The sequence below is a fragment of the Lissotriton vulgaris genome, chromosome 6 (genome assembly GCF_964263255.1).
Source record: "Lissotriton vulgaris chromosome 6, aLisVul1.2, whole genome shotgun sequence".
Lineage (NCBI taxonomy): Eukaryota > Metazoa > Chordata > Amphibia > Caudata > Salamandridae > Lissotriton > Lissotriton vulgaris.
The window spans coordinates 1,912,211,205-1,912,233,544 of NC_141694.1; the positions used below are offsets into that span (position 1 = coordinate 1,912,211,205).

The 22,340-nt window shown below is 45.1% G+C and overlaps 1 long non-coding RNA gene across 1 annotated transcript in view; it reads left to right on the forward strand.

Moving 5' to 3' along the window:
- Window positions 1-21,575, forward strand: part of LOC147709898 (uncharacterized) — a 39,141-nt gene extending 17,566 nt beyond the window's left edge. The window contains exon 2 of the long non-coding RNA XR_015296749.1: window positions 21,477-21,575. This is a non-coding gene — a long non-coding RNA (uncharacterized LOC147709898). The remainder of the gene's footprint in view (window positions 1-21,476) is intronic.
- Window positions 21,576-22,340: the final 765 nt, after the last annotated feature.

Consider the following 22,340-nt stretch of genomic DNA (forward strand, 5'->3'; position numbering starts at 1 on the left):
TATCTGAGCTGCATAAGGGTGTTGTATCATTGGTATGTATGGATGGACCTTATGATTTATGACGGCCTTTTCTGGATTAGATGCATATATCTGAGCTGCATGGGGGTGTTGTAACATTTGTATCTGTGGATCAACCTTATGATTTATGACTGCCTTTTCTGGATTAGATGCGTATAACTGAGATACAAGGGGGTGTTGTAACATTGGTATCTATATATGAACCTTGTGATTTATGACAGCCTTTTCTGGATTAGATGCATATAGCTGAGCTGCATGGGGGTGTTGTAACATTGGTATCTATATATGAACCTTATGACTTATGACAGCCTTTTCTAGATTAGATGCATATATCTGACCTGCATGGGGTTGTTGTAACATTGGTATCTGTGGATGAACCTTATGAGTTATAACTAGGTCTCCCGGTTTTATGGTATTATTTTTTTTGCAATTTTTGTCTGTATTTATCTATTTTTTATTTTTTGGGCATTTTTTCTGTATTTGTCCGCATTTATTTTTGCCACAAGCAAAAGACGACGCTACAGCTAGTATTTGCCCGCATTTATTTCAGTCCCCAAAAACCCATGTGCAACTGCTTGTACATGGACACAAGAGCTGAGGGAACAACAAACTAAATGGCAACATACTCAATACACACCGATCACAATGCAAAAGGGACACCACAAGCCACCAGGCCGCAGACAGACATGGGGTTAAGTGTGCGTCCAGCTACAAGAGTTGGATCTAGGACTGTTTGTTGCAGATCCAGAACAAGAGATAACATAGGCTAATGTTTTCCCAACATCCTAGGCCTGACCACAATATTTTGGACAGCCCTCGGCACATACAATCATCACTCACCATTGAACACTGTACAGGCACATGCAGCAGAGCAAGGGCCTAATGAGAGGCGGCTGAACTCCAGGTATTTGCAATAGAAGGTGATCTTGGTGTAATGAGAGATAAAGTTTTATGCTGGAGAATATTGTCATCAAATATAGGAGTGGAAACAGTGACTAGGGCAACGCAAAACCTATCACCTCTCACAGGCTGCACCTGTCTACTTAACTATTGAGTACTCTCAATTTGAGAATTTCTGTTTTCCTTTGTGTAACTGTGTTTGCGCACTAACGTTTATTAATTTCTTTTTTAACAAAATGTGTATATGTAGAATACCAGCTCTTGATGTAAAACAAATGTTGCTTGGCCAAATACTATTCATCCTGCATTGTATTATTGGCATTATAAAAACACAGTGCTGTTCCGTGTCATCACAGCATGGTTGCCGAATTTAAAGTGCGGATACAGAATGTGTAACGGATCGTGACATGAAATGACTGATGCCATTTCAGTTGAGTAAACTGTTCAGATTTCTGACCTGCTTCCACAACAAATACAGACCTAGTCCGACCTTACGGCGTATTCGGTCACTGGGCAGACAGACTAAATTGCTTCTTACATGCATCTAATAAGGCTGACTATTTTCACACTGTATTTAACAACACCTGTATGGCGGCAGGACTTCAGACAATGTCAAGCACGTATCTTGTGGCCGATGAGCCAGTGTGTTTGCCCACTAGCACTCTGGGCTGACACACACTTGGTTCATGGGACTGCAAGATGAAGGGACTAGGATAATGGTTCTGAAAGTGTTTCAAATTTCACCAAATTTCGGTAAAGTTTACAATTTGCACTCCGCTACTTGTAATATTCTCTCACATTTCATGACAGAATTTCTGTGACTCATCCATGATGTCAGGCGTCATGAAATGTGATGTGGTCACTTGCTTGATTTGCAGGTATTGCTGGTGCTCTCGGTTCAATGTGTGCTTGCGGGCCTTTTGTTGGTGGTGGCAGAGTTGAGACCCATCCACTCCAATGTGCACGTGGTCGTTAAGTGGTGTCTATGAGGGAGAACATGGGCAAAGAGGGCCCTTTATTTTTCATGGAACGACCCTCGGCCATTAACTACACGGTCCAAGGTAATAGCACCCAGAAAAGTATGAAAGGCATTTAAAAACTTTACACTTGAGTTTACGCAAATTGTTTTGCTGCTCTGGAAACAGCGAGCACAAACTGCAACAATGGGATAAATAGGCTTCTGTGTGTGTGTCCGTGTTTGATTTTCGAGTGCCCTATTCCCCTTTTATTGAGATTGATGACATAGGTTGCCTTCTTTTGGCCCTGCATGAGTAACACCTCAGTGATTGCTCGCTAATGTGCCCTGCCAAGAATCTTTTCCTTTGCTAATGCCTTGCTCCCTTCTACCTGGGCTGGGATGTAGAGCCAAATTTCAGAAGTGGGGGCTGCGAAAAATTTTGGAAGGGTTGATTCTCCCAGCAATATGCAGAGCAGAGATGCAGGAACGCTATAAGGAGTGAGAAAACAGAACAAAGCCTTGTTAGTAAATAAATGGTCCGTTAAAACCTGTGAAGTACTTGGGTGCGGCTGTATGTGTGCCCGGGAAGCTGTCTCACCCGGGCTGACACACGAGGGGGGAGGGGCGGAGGTCGTGGGTCTGAAGCTCTTTGAGCCCAATGGTGTTGCGCGCTATTAATCTGTCCCCAGACACCACAGAAATAGACTTGCCAAACAGATGCTGAATTCGAAAGAAGGGCTGGGCAGCAACAAAAGGAACAGGGGCGTGGAAACTCTGGGCTGAAGCACGGCAGCGCGGCAAAATTTACTAGTATTTTGCAGTTTTTACATATAAATACAGACAAAGGAAAAATTGTTTTCCGTCTGTATTTATATGTAAAAAGCTGTTTAAACGGAAAACCGGGAGCCCTAGCTATAACTGCCTTTTCTGGATTAGATGCATATATCTGAGCTGCAAGGGGGTGTTGTAATATTGGTATCTATGGATGGACCTTATGATTTATGACGGCCTTTTCTGGATTAAATGCATATATCTGAGTTGCATGAGGGTGTTGTAATATTGGTATCTATATATGGACCTTATGATTTATGACTGCCTTTTCTGGATTAGATGCATATATCTGAGCTGCATGGGGGTGTTGTAACATTGGTATCTATATATGAACCTTATGATTTATGATGACCTTTTCTGGATTAGATGCATATATCTGAGCTGCCTGGGGGTGTTGTAACAATGGTATCTATATATGAACCTTATGATTTATAACTGCCTTTTCTAGATTAGATGCATATATCTGAGTTGCATGGGGTTGTTGTAACATTGGTATCTATATATGGACCTTATGATTTATGACTGCCTTTTCTGGATTAGATGCATATATCTGAGCTGCCTGGGGTTGTTGTAACATTGGTATCTATATATGGACCTTATGATTTATGACTGCCTTTTCTGGATTAGGTGCATATATCTGAGCAGCCTGGGGGTGTTGTAACAATGGTATCTATATATGAACCTTACGATTTAGGACGGCCTTTTCTGGATTAGATGCATGTGGGCGGGTGGGGGGAGCGGACCGGAATAACAAGCGTGGAGGCCGTATGTAGTGGGCTATCACGTAGCCGGTGTTTATTATAGTACAGTGGTTCAAGGGTAGGATACAAGGGAAAAGAGAGTTCCAAAGGTTTACAGGTTCCGGGTCCGAGGTGAGGAGCCTTCCTGTGCTGAACGTCCAGGGACAGCTGTGGGTCTTGACTGTAATCGGGGCTGGTCCTTGAGGTAGCAATCGGCTCAGCTCCCGGACGGTGGTTCCTCGGAGGGGGGAAAAGGAGAGAGAAAATAGGGGCCGTTAGATCCGTCGGTTAACCCGAAGGTAAGATCCTCGTTCCTTCACCGGAGTGTTGGGGCTAGAAGGAATGTGAGGAATGGGAGGGGAAGGTAAGAGAGGAGAAGAGATAGCTCGGACAGGGGTTAGCGTGGTTTGGTGCCAGGACGTGTGGGAGGTTTTTATCTACAGTCGTGATTGTGCCACTCTCACACGTATATACTCTATTCACAGTGCGCGGTGAATCGTGAAGGGGGGAACTCTATTGTACAAGGGTGGTATTTACAGACTACTTATTTACAGACACTCGTACCGCCTACTATCTACACACACGAGGAACTGGTACTCACTTGGCCCGCCGCAACTCCGTCCTTGAGTTGCGGCCGCTCTCCAGCGTCCTCCTCTGGACTCCACCAGTCCTCCGTCCAGACCTCGTCTCCTGGTTCGGGATCGTCTCTCTTCTCCGGGGGTTCTTCGCACGCCGTCTCCTGCCACGAGTCTTCCTGCTTGAATGCTGTGTTGTTGGGTCTTCCGGCTTTTCTGTGGTCCTCCTCCGGAAAGGGGGAGGGACTTCCGGGGTCGCGGGGATGCACTTCCGCTGTGTTCCGCGTTGGTACTGGTTCCTGCAGGGAAAGAGAAAGGGGTGGAGTCCTGGTTGTTTTGGTTATCCGGGCAACAGGGAATGGTGGTTGTGACCGGGAGGGGCGACGTGATATCCGCGCTGACGGTGCCGTGGACCCATCACATCCCCTTCCCGTCTTTCTTGATCGGGTAAGCTGGCAGGGATATCGGGAAAGATAGTCAGCATTGGCTTGATCAGCTCCCTTCCTGTGGAGAGTCCTGAACCTGAAGGGCTGCAGGGAAAGGAACCAACGAAGGACTCTTTCGTTGTGTCCCTTGTTACGGGCCATCCATTCCAGCGGAGCATGGTCAGTGTACAGTATGAATTCTCTGCCTTCGAGGTAGTAGCGGAGGCTGTCCACCGCCCATTTGATGGCTAGGGCCTCCTTCTCCACTACGGCGTAGTTCCTCTCCCGGGGAAACAGTTTTCGACTTAAGAAAAGGATGGGCCGTTCGTCTCCATTGGGATCTTTCTGTGATAGGACAGCCCCTAGGCCCTGCTCGGAAGCGTCGGTCTGGAGTATAAATGGTTGTGAATAGTCTGGGCTGATGAGAACGGGACTGGAGAGTAAGATGTCTTTCAAGTGGTGGAAGGCATCCAACAAGGAGGGATGTGGTTGTCTCAGGGCCTCTTCGGTTTTTATGGTCTTCTTTAATAGGTCTGTGAGGGGGGCTGCTATCTGTGAAAACCGGGGGATAAAGCGTCTATAATACCCTAAAAGGCCTAAGAAGGCTTGTAGCTCTTTCTGGGTCTGGGGAAAAGGAATGGAGTGTATAGCGGCGATTTTGTTGTTTTGAGGGCGGATCAGCCCTTCCCCCAACAGGTAACCCAAGTACTTCACGGTCTGAGCAGCCAAGGTGGTTTTCAAGGGGTTGATCGTGAACCCATAGGACCCCAGGGAGTGTATTACCTTTTTCAGGTGACATAAATGCTGGTCCCAATCATCACTATAGATGATAATGTCATCCAGATATGCCCCGGCATAAGGAACATGGGGTCGTAACACTAAATTCATGGCCCGCTGAAAGGTGGCTGGGGCCCCGTGAAGCCCAAAGGGCATCACCGTGAATTGAAATAGGCCTTCAGGGGTGGAGAAGGCCGTCTTCTTTTTATCTTCAGGTCGTAAGGGAATCTGCCAATAGCCTTTACAAAGGTCGAGCGTGCTGATGAACTTGGCCCTACCGATGCGTTCAATCATTTCATCAACCCGGGGTAAAGGGTATGTGTCAAAGGAGGAGATTTTATTAACTTCTCTGAAATCGATACAAAAACGGACTGAACCGTCCGGCTTTGGGACTAACACAATCGGTGAGTTCCAATCGCTACTGGACGGTTCGATGATCCCCATGTGGAGCATCTGGGCTACCTCGTCCCTGATAATGGGTCGTCGAGCCTCAGGGAGCCGATAAGGCCGCTGACGGACTGTTTTCCCGGGTTCTGTGATGATGGCATGCTCGACGACTGACGTGAGGCCAGGAGAGGAGGAGAATACTTGCCGCAAGGGTTGAAGGGTGGACCGAAGTTCCTGCTTCTGTTGATCCCCGAGTTCTGAGTCTATGCAGACCTCATAGGGGAGTTCCTGTTCTGGATGGCTGTTCAGGAGGACAGGACGGGGTCCCACCCATTCCTTCAGTAGGTTTACATGGAATATCTGTGTGGTCTGACGGACAGGGTCGAGCTCAATTTCATAGGTCACGGGCGTGACCTGCCTCAGGACCGGAAAGGGACCTTGCCACTGCCCCAGCAGTTTGTGGTCGGAAGAGGGCATTAAGAGGAGGACCAATTGACCAGGAAGAAAGGAACGAGGTTTTGTGCCCTTGTCATATTGTTGTTTTTGTTTAGCTTGGGCTGCTACCAGATTCTGGCGTACAATGTCTCTTATTTGTCCTAGATGAGTTCTGAGGTTCTGTACATACTCGGGCAGGGGTCGGGTACGGTCGGGTTCCGCCTCCCAGGCCTCTTTAGCCATATCCAGTAGGGTCCGAGGGGGTCTACCATACAGAAGTTCATATGGTGAAAATCCGGTGCTACTTTGGACCTTGCAGCGGATGGCAAAGAGGGCTAGGGGTAGCATTTCCTCCCACCTCTTGCTCTCCAAGGCCAGGAGTTTTTTTAAGGTGGTTTTCAAAGTGGCGTTATATCGCTCCACAAGGCCGTCGGTTTGGGGGTGGTAAGCGGATGTTCTGATTTGTTTTACGCCTAATTGGGAGCACACCTGCTTCATAAGGGATGAGACAAAGGGGGTTCCCTGGTCAGTTAGTATCTCCCTAGGGAAGCCTACCCGCGAAAAGATGGATATTAAAGCTTTAGCAATATTCTGGCTGGTAGGCTGGCGGAGCGGTATGGCTTCAGGGAAGCGGGTGGCGTAGTCCACTAGAACCAACGCGTACCGACAACCGCTTCGGGATGGGAGCATGGGACATATAATATCCATCCCTACTCTACTGAAGGGGATGTCTATCAGAGGTAGGGGCTGAAGAGGGACTCTAGGAGGCCGATACCGGCTGTTCTTCTGGCAAATGGGGCAGGCCCGACAGTACTGTTTGACTTGCTGGTGGATACCTGGCCAATAGAACTTTTCTAGGATGGCCTGACCTGTCTTTTCATCGCTGAAGTGGCCCCCAAACAGATGGCTGTGAGCGAGAAACAATACTTTGTCGCGGAAGGGACCTGGGATTATTAACTGGGATGGTTGTTGGGGCCCCCCTTTTCTGTACAATAGACCGTTCTTTTTATAAAAGTAGGGACCTACATGCAATGGATCTTCGTGGTCCAGGGCCCTTCCCCAGGCTTCCTGCAAAACGGGGTCTTCCTGCTGAGCAGCCCGGAATTCCTGGTCGGCTTCCCAGGGATGCTCCTCTACCCTTACCGGGAAGGCTGTAGAATAATTCCTTTTCTCCTTTTTCTTTTGAGTTTTTGTCTTGGGTACCCGCATGGGTGATGTTCCGGCTACTGGAGGGCTGCCGGAAAACGGTGCTTCAGACCACCATTTCTCTAAGCTGGTGGTGGTGTCCTGGAGAAGGCGAGGAAGACCAGGATAATCACTGCCTAAGATAACCTGTTCAGGTAGGGAAGGAACAAGCCCGACATTCAGGGTACTTCCAGGATCCAGAGAGTGTTGTACTTGAATATTGGCCGTCGGGTAAACCTTTGTGTCTCCGTGTACACACTGGATGGCCACTGTACCGGTTATTGGTCCTACCGGGTGGGGTAGCTCTTGTGGTCTGAGCACGCTCTGTCTGCATCCAGTGTCTGCAAGGGCCGATACCGGGTGTCCGTCTATTCGTACTGGGCGACGAAAAGCGGGAGGGGAAGACCCTGAGGAGAGACACACATAATTTCGGGCCATTCCCACCTCCATTGGCTCTTCTTTTTGTGGACAGACCCGGGGCGATGTGCCCGTAACCTCCACAATGGTAGCACTGGGGACCAGGCGGTGGGGGTCTGGACATCACCGGGTAAGGAAACAGAGGAGGAGGATCAGGTTTCCTGGCCAGGAAAGGACGGGGCCCTCGGGGTTGGCCATGTGCTTGCGGTCGATGGCTATGATCTTCCTTGGGCTTCTGCAAGTCCTGGGCGCGACTGTATGCGCTGGCAATTTCAATTGCATTGTCGAGTGTCAGACGTGCATGCTGACGGACCCACTTTTGGGTGGCAGGATGGAGCGAAGCTAGAAACTGCTCCAAGTAAATCTTAGAGAGAATTTCTTCTTTAGTGGCGGTAGAGGACTTCAGCCACCGATCAGCCAGATCTTTAATCCTGAAGGAGAGGGCTCTTGGTGTCTCCTGTGGTCCCTCTTTTGCTTGGCGGAGCCGTACCCGATAGGTCTCGTCATCGATGCCTAATCTTTCAAGGATACAGGTCTTGATGTCCGCATATGGGGTCAGTCCCTGTACATTAGCCTGTTGGAATGCTGCCTGTAATTCACCAGTCAATAAAGGACCAAGATAATGACCCCAGCGGTCGGGAGGCCAGGCAGCGGCTTGAGCCAGCCGTTCAAAATTAGTAAAAAAGAAATCCGGATCTTCTCCTGGTACATATTTTTGGAGAACCACCGAAGGAAGGGAAGTGGTGGGTCGTTGTTGGCCTAAGACGTCAGTGAGTTTCCCCAAAGCCTGGTCCTGAGCGGTGCCCTGGCCCTTCAGGACATCGTGCAACTGTCCCCGGTCTTCTTCGGCCGTTTTCAGGAACAGCTCCATCATTTTTCCCAGTTGTTCCTGGGAGTCTGCTAACTTCTGTACTGCGGCCTCCATGCTTCCGGATGATCCCACTTCTGACACCACTTGTGGGCGGGTGGGGGAGCGGACCGGAATAACAAGCGTGGAGGCCGTATGTAGTGGGCTATCACGTAGCCGGTGTTTATTATAGTACAGTGGTTCAAGGGTAGGATACAAGGGAAAAGAGAGTTCCAAAGGTTTACAGGTTCCGGGTCCGAGGTGAGGAGCCTTCCTGTGCTGAACGTCCAGGGACAGCTGTGGGTCTTGACTGTAATCGGGGCTGGTCCTTGAGATAGCAATCGGCTCAGCTCCCGGACGGTGGTTCCTCGGAGGGGGGAAAAGGAGAGAGAAAATAGGGGCCGTTAGATCCGTCGGTTAACCCGAAGGTAAGGTCCTCGTTCCTTCACCGGAGTGTTGGGGCTAGAAGGAATGTGAGGAATGGGAGGGGAAGGTAAGAGAGGAGAAGAGATAGCTCGGACAGGGGTTAGCGTGGTTTGGTGCCAGGACGTGTGGGAGGTTTTTATCTACAGTCGTGATTGTGCCACTCTCACACGTATATACTCTATTCACAGTGCGCGGTGAATCGTGAAGGGGGGAACTCTATTGTACAAGGGTGGTATTTACAGACTACTTATTTACAGACACTCGTACCGCCTACTATCTACACACACGAGGAACTGGTACTCACTTGGCCCGCCGCAACTCCGTCCTTGAGTTGCGGCCGCTCTCCAGCGTCCTCCTCTGGACTCCACCAGTCCTCCGTCCAGACCTCGTCTCCTGGTTCGGGATCGTCTCTCTTCTCCGGGGGTTCTTCGCACGCCGTCTCCTGCCACGAGTCTTCCTGCTTGAACGCTGTGTTGTTGGGTCTTCCGGCTTTTCTGTGGTCCTCCTCCGGAAAGGGGGAGGGACTTCCGGGGTCGCGGGGATGCACTTTCGCTGTGTTCCGCGTTGGTACTGGTTCCTGCAGGGAAAGAGAAAGGGGTGGAGTCCTGGTTGTTTTGGTTGTCCGGGCAACAGGGAATAGTGGTTGTGACCGGGAGGGGCGACGTGATATCCGCGCTGACGGTGCCGTGGACCCATCACAATGCATATATCTGAGCTGCCTGGGGGTGTTGTAACAATGGTATCTATATATGAACCTTATGATTTAGGACGGCCTTTTCTGGATTAGATGCATATATCTGAGCTACATGGGAGTGTTGTAACATTGGTATCTATATATGGACCTTATGATTTATGACTGCCTTTTCTGGATTAGATGCATATATCTAAGCTGCATGGGGGTGTTGTAACAATGGTATCTATATATGAACCGTATGATTTATAACTGCCTTTTCTAGATTAGATGCATATATCTGAGCTGCATGGGGTAGTTGTAACATTGGTATCTATGGATTAACCTGATGATTCATGACAGCCTTTACTGGATTTGATGCATATATCTGGGCTGCATGGGGGTGTTGTAACATTATTATCTATATATGAACCTTATGATTTATGACAGCCTTTTCTGGACTAGATGCATATATACGAGCTGCTTGGGGGTGTTGTAACATTGGTATCTATGGATTAACCTGATGATTCATGACAGCCTTTACTGGATTTGATGCATATATCTGGGCTGCATGGGGGTGTTGTAACATTATTATCTATATATGAACCGTATGATTTATGAGAGGCTTTTCTGGATTAGATGCATGTATCTGGGCTGCATGGGGGTGTTGTAACATTGGTATCTATATATGAACCTTATGATTTATGACGGCCTTTTCTGGATTAGATGCATATATCTGAGCTACATGGGGGTGTTGTAACATTGGTATCTATATATGAACCTTATGATTTAGGACGGCCTTTTCTGGATTAGATACATATGCCTGAGTTGCATGGGGGTGTTGTAACATTGGTATCTACATATGAACCTTATGATTTATGACACCCTTTACTGGACTAGATGCATATATCTGAGTTGCACAGGGGTGTTGTTACATTGGTATCTATGAATGAACCTTATGATTTATGACTGCCTTTTCTGGATTAGTTGCATATATCTGAGCTGCATGGGGGTGTTGTAATATTGGTATCTATATACAAATGTTATGATTAATGACGGCCTTTTCTGGATTAGATGCGTATATCTGAGCTGTATGGGGGGTGTTGTAATATTGGTATCTATATATGAACCTTATGATTTATGACTGCCTTTTCTGGATTAGATGCATATATCTGAGCTGCATGGGGGTGTTGTAATATTGGTATCTATATACAAATGTTATGATTTATGACTGCCTTTTCTGGATTAGTTGCATATATCTTAGCTGCCTGGGGGTGTTTTAACATTGGTATCTATATATAAACCTTATGATTTATGGCTGCCTTTTCTGGATTAGATGCATATATCTGAGCTGCATGGGGGTGTTGTAACATTGGTATCTATGGATGAACCTTATGATTTATGACTGTCTTTTCTGGATTATATGCTTACATCTGAGCTGCATGGGGGTGTTGTAACATTGGTATCTATATATGAACCTTATGATTTATGACCGCCTTTTCTGAATTAGATGCATATATCTGAGCTGAATGGGGGAGTTGTATCATTGGTATCTATATATGAACCGTATGATTTATGACAGCCTTTTCTGAATTAGATGCATATATCTGAGCTGAATGGGGGAGTTGTATCATTGGTATCTATATATGAACCTTATGATTTATGACAGCCTTTTCTGGATTCGATGCATATATCTGAGCTGAATGGGGGAGTTGTATCATTGGTATCTATATATGAACCTTATGATTTATGACTGCCTTTTCTGGATTCGATGCATATATCTGAGCTGAATGGGGGAGTTGTATCATTGGTATCTATATATGAACCTTATGATTTATGACAGCCTTTTCTGAATTAGATGCATATATCTGAGCTGAATGGGGGAGTTGTATCATTGGTATCTATATATGAACCTTATGATTTATGACTGCCTTTTCTGGATTCGATGCATATATCTGAGCTGAATGGGGGAGTTGTATCATTGGTATCTATATATGAACCTTATGATTTATGACAGCCTTTTCTGAATTAGATGCATATATCTGAGCTGAATGGGGGAGTTGTATCATTGGTATCTATATATGAACCTTATGATTTATGACTGCCTTTTCTGGATTTGATGCATATATTTGAGCTGAATGGGGGAGTTGTTTCATTGGTATCTATATATGAACCTTATGATTTATGACTGCCTTTTCTGGATTTGATGCATATATCTGACCTGTATGGGGGTGTTGTAACATTGGTATCTATATATGAACCTTATGATTTATGACAGCCTTTTCTGAATTAGATGCATATATCTGAGCTGAATGGGGGAGTTGTATCATTGGTATCTATATATGAACCTTATGATTTATGACAGCCTTTTCTGACTTAGATGCATATATCTGAGCTGAATGGGGGAGTTGTATCATTGGTATCTATATATGAACCGTATGATTTATGACAGCCTTTTCTGAATTAGATGCATATATCTGAGCTGAATGGGGGAGTTGTATCATTGGTATCTATATATGAACCGTATGATTTATGACTGCCTTTTCTGGATTCGATGCATATATCTGAGCTGAATGGGGGAGTTGTATCATTGGTATCTATATATGAACCGTATGATTTATGACAGCCTTTTCTGAATTAGATGCATATATCTGAGCTGAATGGGGGAGTTGTATCATTGGTATCTATATATGAACCTTATGATTTATGACTGCCTTTTCTGGATTCGATGCATATATCTGAGCTGAATGGGGGAGTTGTATCATTGGTATCTATATATGAACCTTATGATTTATGACAGCCTTTTCTGAATTAGATGCATATATCTGAGCTGAATGGGGGAGTTGTATCATTGGTATCTATATATGAACCTTATGATTTATGACAGCCTTTTCTGAATTAGATGCATATATCTGCGCTGAATGGGGGAGTTGTATCATTGGTATCTATTTATGAACCTTATGATTTATGACTGCCTTTTCTGGATTCGATGCATATATCTGAGCTGAATGGGGGAGTTGTATCATTGGTATCTATATATGAACCGTATGATTTATGACAGCCTTTTCTGAATTAGATGCATATATCTGAGCTGAATGGGGGAGTTGTATCATTGGTATCTATATATGAACCTTATGATTTATGACTGCCTTTTCTGGATTCGATGCATATATCTGAGCTGAATGGGGGAGTTGTATCATTGGTATCTATATATGAACCTTATGATTTATGACAGCCTTTTCTGAATTAGATGCATATATCTGAGCTGAATGGGGGAGTTGTATCATTGGTATCTATTTATGAACCTTATGATTTATGACTGCCTTTTCTGGATTCGATGCATATATCTGAGCTGAATGGGGGAGTTGTATCATTGGTATCTATATATGAACCGTATGATTTATGACAGCCTTTTCTGAATTAGATGCATATATCTGCGCTGAATGGGGGAGTTGTATCATTGGTATCTATTTATGAACCTTATGATTTATGACTGCCTTTTCTGGATTCGATGCATATATCTGAGCTGAATGGGGGAGTTGTATCATTGGTATCTATATATGAACCGTATGATTTATGACAGCCTTTTCTGAATTAGATGCATATATCTGAGCTGAATGGGGGAGTTGTATCATTGGTATCTATATATGAACCTTATGATTTATGACTGCCTTTTCTGGATTCGATGCATATATCTGAGCTGAATGGGGGAGTTGTATCATTGGTATCTATATATGAACCTTATGATTTATGACAGCCTTTTCTGAATTAGATGCATATATCTGAGCTGAATGGGGGAGTTGTATCATTGGTATCTATATATGAACCTTATGATTTATGACAGCCTTTTCTGAATTAGATGCATATATCTGCGCTGAATGGGGGTGTTGTATCATTGGTATCTATATATTAACCTTATGATTTATGACAGGCTTTTCTGGATTAGATGCATATATCTGAGCTGAATGGGGGAGTTGTAACATTGGTATCTATGGATGAACCTTATGATTTATGACAGGCTTTTCTGGATAAGATGCATATAGCTGAGCTACATGGGGGTGTTGTAACATTGGTATCTATATATTAACCTTATGATTTATGACTGCCTTTTCTGAATTAGATGCATATATCTGAGCTGAATGGGGGTGTTGTAACATTGGTATCTATGGATGAACCTTATGATTTATGACTGCCTTTCTGGACTAGATACATATATCCGAGCTGCATGGGCGTGTTGTAACATTGGTATCTATATATGAACCTTATGATTTATGACAGCCTTTCTGGACTAGATGCATATATCTGCGCTGAATGGGGGAGTTGTATCATTGGTATCTATTTATGAACCTTATGATTTATGACTGCCTTTTCTGGATTCGATGCATATATCTGAGCTGAATGGGGGAGTTGTATCATTGGTATCTATATATGAACCGTATGATTTATGACAGCCTTTTCTGAATTAGATGCATATATCTGAGCTGAATGGGGGAGTTGTATCATTGGTATCTATATATGAACCTTATGATTTATGACTGCCTTTTCTGGATTCGATGCATATATCTGAGCTGAATGGGGGAGTTGTATCATTGGTATCTATATATGAACCTTATGATTTATGACAGCCTTTTCTGAATTAGATGCATATATCTGAGCTGAATGGGGGAGTTGTATCATTGGTATCTATTTATGAACCTTATGATTTATGACTGCCTTTTCTGGATTCGATGCATATATCTGAGCTGAATGGGGGAGTTGTATCATTGGTATCTATATATGAACCGTATGATTTATGACAGCCTTTTCTGAATTAGATGCATATATCTGCGCTGAATGGGGGAGTTGTATCATTGGTATCTATTTATGAACCTTATGATTTATGACTGCCTTTTCTGGATTCGATGCATATATCTGAGCTGAATGGGGGAGTTGTATCATTGGTATCTATATATGAACCGTATGATTTATGACAGCCTTTTCTGAATTAGATGCATATATCTGAGCTGAATGGGGGAGTTGTATCATTGGTATCTATATATGAACCTTATGATTTATGACTGCCTTTTCTGGATTCGATGCATATATCTGAGCTGAATGGGGGAGTTGTATCATTGGTATCTATATATGAACCTTATGATTTATGACAGCCTTTTCTGAATTAGATGCATATATCTGAGCTGAATGGGGGAGTTGTATCATTGGTATCTATATATGAACCTTATGATTTATGACAGCCTTTTCTGAATTAGATGCATATATCTGCGCTGAATGGGGGTGTTGTATCATTGGTATCTATATATTAACCTTATGATTTATGACAGGCTTTTCTGGATTAGATGCATATATCTGAGCTGAATGGGGGAGTTGTAACATTGGTATCTATGGATGAACCTTATGATTTATGACAGGCTTTTCTGGATAAGATGCATATAGCTGAGCTACATGGGGGTGTTGTAACATTGGTATCTATATATTAACCTTATGATTTATGACTGCCTTTTCTGAATTAGATGCATATATCTGAGCTGAATGGGGGTGTTGTAACATTGGTATCTATGGATGAACCTTATGATTTATGACTGCCTTTCTGGACTAGATACATATATCCGAGCTGCATGGGCGTGTTGTAACATTGGTATCTATATATGAACCTTATGATTTATGACTGCCTTTCTGGACTAGATGCATATATCCGAGCTGCATGCGCGTGTTGTAACATTGCTATCTATTTATGAACCTTATGATTTATGACTGCCTTTTCTGGATTAGATGCATATATCTGAGCTACATGGGGGTGTTGTAACATTGGTATCTATATATTAATCTTATGATTTATGACTGCCTTTTCTGGATTAGATGCATATATCTGAGCTGAATGGGGGAGTTGTAACATTGGTATCTATGGATGAACCTTATGATTTATGACTGCCTTTTCTGGATTAGATGCATATATCTGAACTGCATGGGGTTGTTGTAACATTGGTATCTATATATGAACCTTATGATTTATGACATCCTTTTCTGGATTCGATGCACAAATCTGAGCTGCATGGGGGTGTAACATTGGTATCTGTGGATGAACCTTATGACTGCCTTGATCTGTTTTGCCATGCTGTTAACAAATACTGTTTTTTTAACTAATTCCAATGTTACTATTAATATAAGTCTAGAAGTATCCTTGTTGCTTACCTCTCTGACGGAATCATACTTTATGCTCAGTAAAATTAAAGTCTGGATTCATTACTCTCTACATCTTTTATTAATTCCTTTGTGTAATGTAAACAATAACACAGAGGTGAGCGAATAAAATTCCTTATTAATCCTACATAGCATTTTTTTTCAAAGTAACAAGTTCGTTCTCATTTGTTTAATGTAGACACATTTCAGCCCCCTTCTACACTTGTTTGTAATAGCTGACCCACTCCTGCTAATGCTTATTCTTCCAGGAGGCTTCCTAAAAACTGCATTTCCATTACGCCTGTCTCTACTTGGAGGGGTCTTAAACCCGGCTCTACTCTTAACACCCCGAAGTTTACCATCATTGACAGATTCAAGGCCTCTTTCAAACAGCATAGTTCTACCTTACTGGAATCCTGTGTACATTCAAAACTAATACTTTACTCCCATAAATCAAAACGAACTAATGGCTTCACCAGAGGTGCACCATAAACAATTATACTCAATTTCAGACTTTAAATCGTTCTGCTTCTTCCAACTAAAATTACCAAAAAATGGTGTCCCCCTCACGTCCCCCCGCCCCCAACGTCTATATTGTAACACAACTTAAAGCTTGCTTTGGCCAGTTTGGTAATTAAAGCATTCCCATTCTCTTGTCTCACGTATCATAGTTTGTTCTTCCTCAGTGTTAAGACGCAAACAGTTTTCTAGACGCTGTTCCCTTAATATATGTATTTGCTTCAGAAGCGCATGCGCTTGCTCTAAAAGCACACGATCACCTGCAAATAACCGCACATTTGAGAGTTCATCTAAAACTTTTGGGGGTTTATGTTTGTTATGCTCAGTTCTTCTGCAAGAAAAACATGAAAATGGTGGCATTTGTTTTACACAATTTCTTCCTTAATATTTTACCTGTCAAGGACTCACTTTAATCCCATACACTCTTGTCCAAGTATTTTTATGCATTGCTGCCAGTGTTTTGATTCATTGCAGGAAACATGTATTTGAATCAGTTTTGAACACAAAGTTCTCCAATCAACCCTGTTGTAAGCAGCATGGAAGTCCTCGAAGCTGAGAAATACATTGCATGTTAACTCCTCGTTTCTTACCACACTGCACAATGTAAACATGTGCTGTGATGTACTTTACCATTCCTTAAAATCAACTTGTTGAATGGGTAAGACATATCTAGGGCTCCCGGTTTTATGGTATTTATTTTCTGACATTTCCTTCTGTATTTACCCATATTTCTTTTTTGTTAAATGTATCTGTATTTATCCACATTTGTTTCCCCCAAAAATATGCAGTCATGCTTGAATGCCTGCCATGTTTCAGTGATATGAACACCCGCAAAAGATAAATCAATGCACTTATATGGAAATATACACATTTCAATATCAGCCTTGTGCATATCTACTGCCCTTGAAGCCTCTTTACTGAAATTCCTATTTTTTAACCCCCTCACTTATCAATCCACACAGGTATTGGCCTGGCAGTCATAGCAAAGTGTATGGAGAAGCATTAAAAAAGTACCCACTTTCCGTTTTTATCAACATAAAAAAATAAATACAGACAAGAAAATAAATGGTTTTCTGTCTGTATTTATCTGTAAAAATAAGTAAAAACGGAAAACAGGGAGCCTTAGGCATAACCCCTCCTTTTTTTTTTCCAAGGAGCATTCAAGTGATGAAATGGATGACTATGACCAAGGTTTCGATGGATTTCCCTTGTTCCGAAGTAGTTTCCAAGAGGGCGGGGTTGGAACTCCTAAACTTTTTGCTTTTGATAGGTGACTTGGTGTTAGTGATTTTTGGCTTCTGCGCACTTTACCACTGTATCCCAGGGTAAAGTGCGTGCGTGTGGTAAGGTTGGCCTGCCCTCCCATAGGAATGCATTGGGAATGTATGTGTCCCTGGTAGTTCCTGATGCGTGGGGAGTGCAGTGGCGAGTTTGGTATGTGCGTACTCATGGGAGTGAATGCTGCACGATGAAGTGTGCGGCGTTATTGTGTATAGTGTGGAAGTGCCACTTCTAGAAGTTGGCATGTCTGTGTAATTCATGTGAATTGGCTGGCTGGCTTGTGATTGGCTGGAGCTGGCTGGTGAGCCTGGCTCCAGAAGTCAGGATGGGGGTGCCCCGGTGGTGAGTGGAGAGATCTGCATGATTGATGTGAGGGAGGAGTGCACCTGGGACCTGAATAGGGCTGGGCTTTCCCCACACAGTGCTGGCTCCGCCCCCTGTGGTGCGACTGATGACCCTAGCCTGGCCAGTGAATGGGAAGAGGGGCTGAGCACATCAAAGTGCTCCAAAACCAGCTGTGACTGTTTTTCCCCCCACCCTGCAGACACAGACTAAGGATTTGTGTGTATAAAAAGGGGCTGTGACCCCTTACAAAATGTTCTGTTCCTGGATCCTATCTTGGTGGGGGCCTGCTGCTATTGGGCGCCAGGAGGACCACCACTGGGGACTGCCTCCCTGCCTGGATGGCCCTGTGAGCTGGCCCCTGGGCCCAGCCTTTGCCCCCCCCTTTTCCTTCCTAAGGACCTTGCCCCTGAACTTTGACCTGCAGTGCCTGGGAGCCCCTTATTTTCCTTGCAGCGCCAGAAGGCGCTGGATTGGCTTCAGGAGGCTGTCTGCAGCATAGCGCTGCTGGGGGAGAGAGAGGATCCCACCCCTTGCTTCATTTTCAGCGCGGTTGCCCACCCCGCATCTCTGCCGATTTGTGAAGTCCCTAGCGGGTGCCCACCCTGCCAGGGACTCTGTGCCGATATTTTTAGCCGTCACGGGAGCCCACCCCATTTTATTATTTAATTGTCGGGAGCCTTTGGATTACTGAATGAGCCGCTCTTTCCCCTCCGGTCCGCTGCGCTGCCTGCGACGACCCGGAAGTACTTTAGCCAAAAACCGGAAGCTGACTGGAGCCCACCCCACGCTCCGGTGAGAGAGAGAGAGAGAGAGAGAGAGAGAGGGAGAGAGAGAGAGGAAGGACGAGGAGGACGCCAGCACCAGGAAGCAGGAAGCAGCAGGAGGTGACCCCGCGCTCCTGCGTGCGGCGACAGGTGCTGCCGTCAGCGAGGCTCCCCGAGTGGAGGGAGAGCCCAGAGAGGAGACGCCGCAGAGAGGAGACCCCGCCTCCCAACCAGCCGGTGAGTGCAGGCGTCCCCGCGGGTCGCTCCTCAGCTTCGTGAAGCGCTTCCTCTTCTTCAGAGCCCACGAGAGGCTCAGGGGGCATTTTTCCACTGCGACTCCCCCGAGCGGGACTCCAACGATTCTGGGGGCACTTTGGAGGGTAGAGCGGCCCCGGTTGGCAGCAGGCCGCTCCCCCCCAGTTTGCACTGCACATTCCTTTTGAGCCCGAGAGGTTCCATCGTCACGGGGGCATATTTGTTATTGAGCCCAAGAGGCTCCCGGTCACATTGTGCATTTGTTCTTTCAAGCCCACGAGGCTCCTGAGGCCCCAGTTGTTTGTCCAGAGCCCACGAGGCTCCCACGTTGTCCTGCAGTCATTTTCTTGGTATTTAGAGCCTGAGAGGCTCCAGGGACACAGTTGGTCATTTCTTTCGAGCCCACGAGGCTCCAAGGCTAAAGGGTGCATTTGCTGATTTAGAGCCCCCAGAAGGAGAGCCAGGAGGCACGCTGGTGCCAGGCTCAGTTGCCCCAGCTGCCCAGCACTTAGTGGGAAGCTGCTTCGTTTAGGCCCCTGGCGCATCTTCTTTGGCTGCCTGCGCAGCCTTCCCTGACTTTGGTGGACACAGGGCGTTTCAGCCCCTGAGAGGCCAGTTGGCCTCTCAGTTCTGTGTTGTGTCCTTGCGTGAGGTACATGTTTTTGCCTAATGTGATTTTTGCGCAATTGTGATAACCTGCCTAATGTGATTTCTGCATAACATGCAAATGCCTTATTGTCTATACCTCTGAATGCATTTTTATGCCTAGGACGTTGTTTTTCCTAGTATAGGTTATGCTAGTGGGTTCATGTTTCCCTGTGTGATATATGCCTAAGGTTGTTAGGATTGCGTAGGTGGTACTTACCTTTTGCCAGTGGTTACTGGTTGTGTTCTACGTTTGTTATTTGGTGCTACAGTTATTATATGTGCTATGTGCTAAGTGTTATTCCTACAAAGGGCTATTTCTACCAAGTGCTAGTTCTAAAAGTGCTTATTCCTGACAGTGGTCCATGTGGCCCTGTCCCATGTACATAATCCCCTTTAAATTCTGCCCGTGCCTATGGCACATTGTAAAGTGTGAGTTTATTATCTAATGTGTTTGGTATAATACAAAGGCTATTTTTAAATATAACCTTGTGTGGAGTTCCTTATGTGGGGGACCTGGGATGTTGTTGCTGGTGGGTTCGTGCGCAAATACTTAACCTACATAGCCTCCGGGATAAGCCTTACTGCTCATGTCACGTTACCTAGAGGGTGAGCAGGGGTTATCTTTGGCATGTAACTCCCTTGCCCTGGCTAGAGTGGTGGTTTCTGCCTGGCTTTGGCGCAAGCCTTAGCCAACTGGAAATCCCATTTCTAACAGGCGGTATCTCCCAGGTTTATTTATGAGTGCAAAAACAGGATGAAAGATGTTACCCAATAATCCCCTTCTTGGATTTGAGATTCAGTTGTGATCCGGTCCTGTTGCCTTCCTTGTTTTTAAGCCATTAGTTACTTCTTCATATTTATAATTAGATGTTTTTTCTGCTCAGACATGCTGTAGTAATTATACACAAAGGGCGCCTCCTTAATCTTCCTTTAGATATTCCCTTCAAATCTGCTCCATGGCGGCACTCCTCACCAGCATCATGAGCCCCATTGGTCCCAACTCTCCAACACACTTTTACATTTCTCCTTTCAAGCGCACAGTCCGTTCTTAGCTGCACAACCATAAGCATGTCTTTCTTGTGCTCCCTGACAAGTACTGTGTACTGTGTAACATTTAATTCTTTCCCTAATAACATATTTATCATCATTAAATCTAAACGTTTGCCCCGCCTCTTTTTACAGTCTGAGGTCATTTCTTCCACTTTACGTCAAACCGCAAGCACCCCCCCCCCCCCCTTGTTCTTCCTCAGAGTCAATCACCAACATCTTAGAAAAAGACAACCCCATTTGGTCTGTATAAAAAGATAAGGGTGTGTCCTTCATAATTTAGTAAATCACCATTTCCAGCCAAACAATCGTATGCCATCTGTGATTTTTTTTTATCCTTATAACAAATGTTTCTCCTCAATATTTAGTTCCCATTTTTAGTAGCAAAAACATCGAATCAATTTCTTATTTCCTCACCAGAAGCCCAAAGAGAGATTTGTCAGTACACATTGTAGGCCGCAATAATCAAAATAAAGGAACAGTGCCCTGAATCAACAGCAATGTAACATATCGGTGCATCCAGCCGGTCACTAATACATGTCCTTCAACGTGTTCATTTACTGCACATTGCCCTAATCCACTGACCACAAGCCAGGAATCTTTCTAATGTCTAAAGACAAACATCTGCCTCTAGGATGCAGGGGATACTCTGCTGGCTGAACTCAGCTCTATAAATGCTTGGTGTTTCTCCCTCTCTGGCCTGATGCTCTCTGCCATGTGCTGTTTGTGATGCTTGATAGCACTTTAATGTCCGAATTAAACAACCCTTTGTCCTGGGCCTCAACATTTGTCAGAACATTGCACTGTTTTGTGTCTCTTCAGCCATTGCTGGTCTTTTCTGTCTTTCAGAATCAGAGTTCAGACTGGCCCTGGTAGCATCTGAAAACACCAGTGTTCTGGGAAGGACCTCCCTATTCAACATGGCTGTTCTTCCAAGAAAGAGCGCGTGAGTGTCAATTCCAGAGCATTCTTCTGGTTTTCTCAATCAGTCTCTAATAACTCGGCCTGTAAAGAGTTTATATGTTGAAATCTGGCGGATACTAGGTGTTTTGTTGTCTTCTTTCCTCTTGAATGTAAGCCTTGATTTCCAATATTGTTTGGGATAGTGAAGGAGGGGGTGTTATCGCTCCTTCCACCCTCCTTGCAGTAAAGTCGGTCCAGGCCTTTAACCTATGACGGGTACAGACCAAACCAGCGAGCATGCCAAGACCATATGTGGATTCTTCATCCCAATGTTTATGCCGACTGACATAGTGCCGCCTGGACTGCCGCACCTCATGACTGCAGTTTACAGGTGGACATTCACCGTGGGACAAACACCGCCATCAAGCGCGACTGTGGTGAAAAGTCCCCTAATGGTTTTAACTAAAGTTTGAGCTTTGGATGCCATTCCTAGTGGGAAAATATGGTTAAATCCATACAAGTCACACACCCTTGCACACCCCTGGACACGCCTTCAGGGGTGGGCATCAGGCCTTATTCCTGGGTGGGACGTCCAATCCCAATATTTGTTTTTTATCATTTAAAAAAAAACCCTGATGCTAATGGGCTTTTTGCCTCTGAGGACAGTAGTACCCCTGGTAGAGGGTCAGAAAGACTGTGGGTCCCATTAGGGGTGGGTGTCGGGCCCGATGCGTGGGTGGACCACCCCAACTCAATAAAGTAGTCACTCGTGTCTAGTGTTTTTCCGCCCCTCTCCCAGAGAGAGGCTAG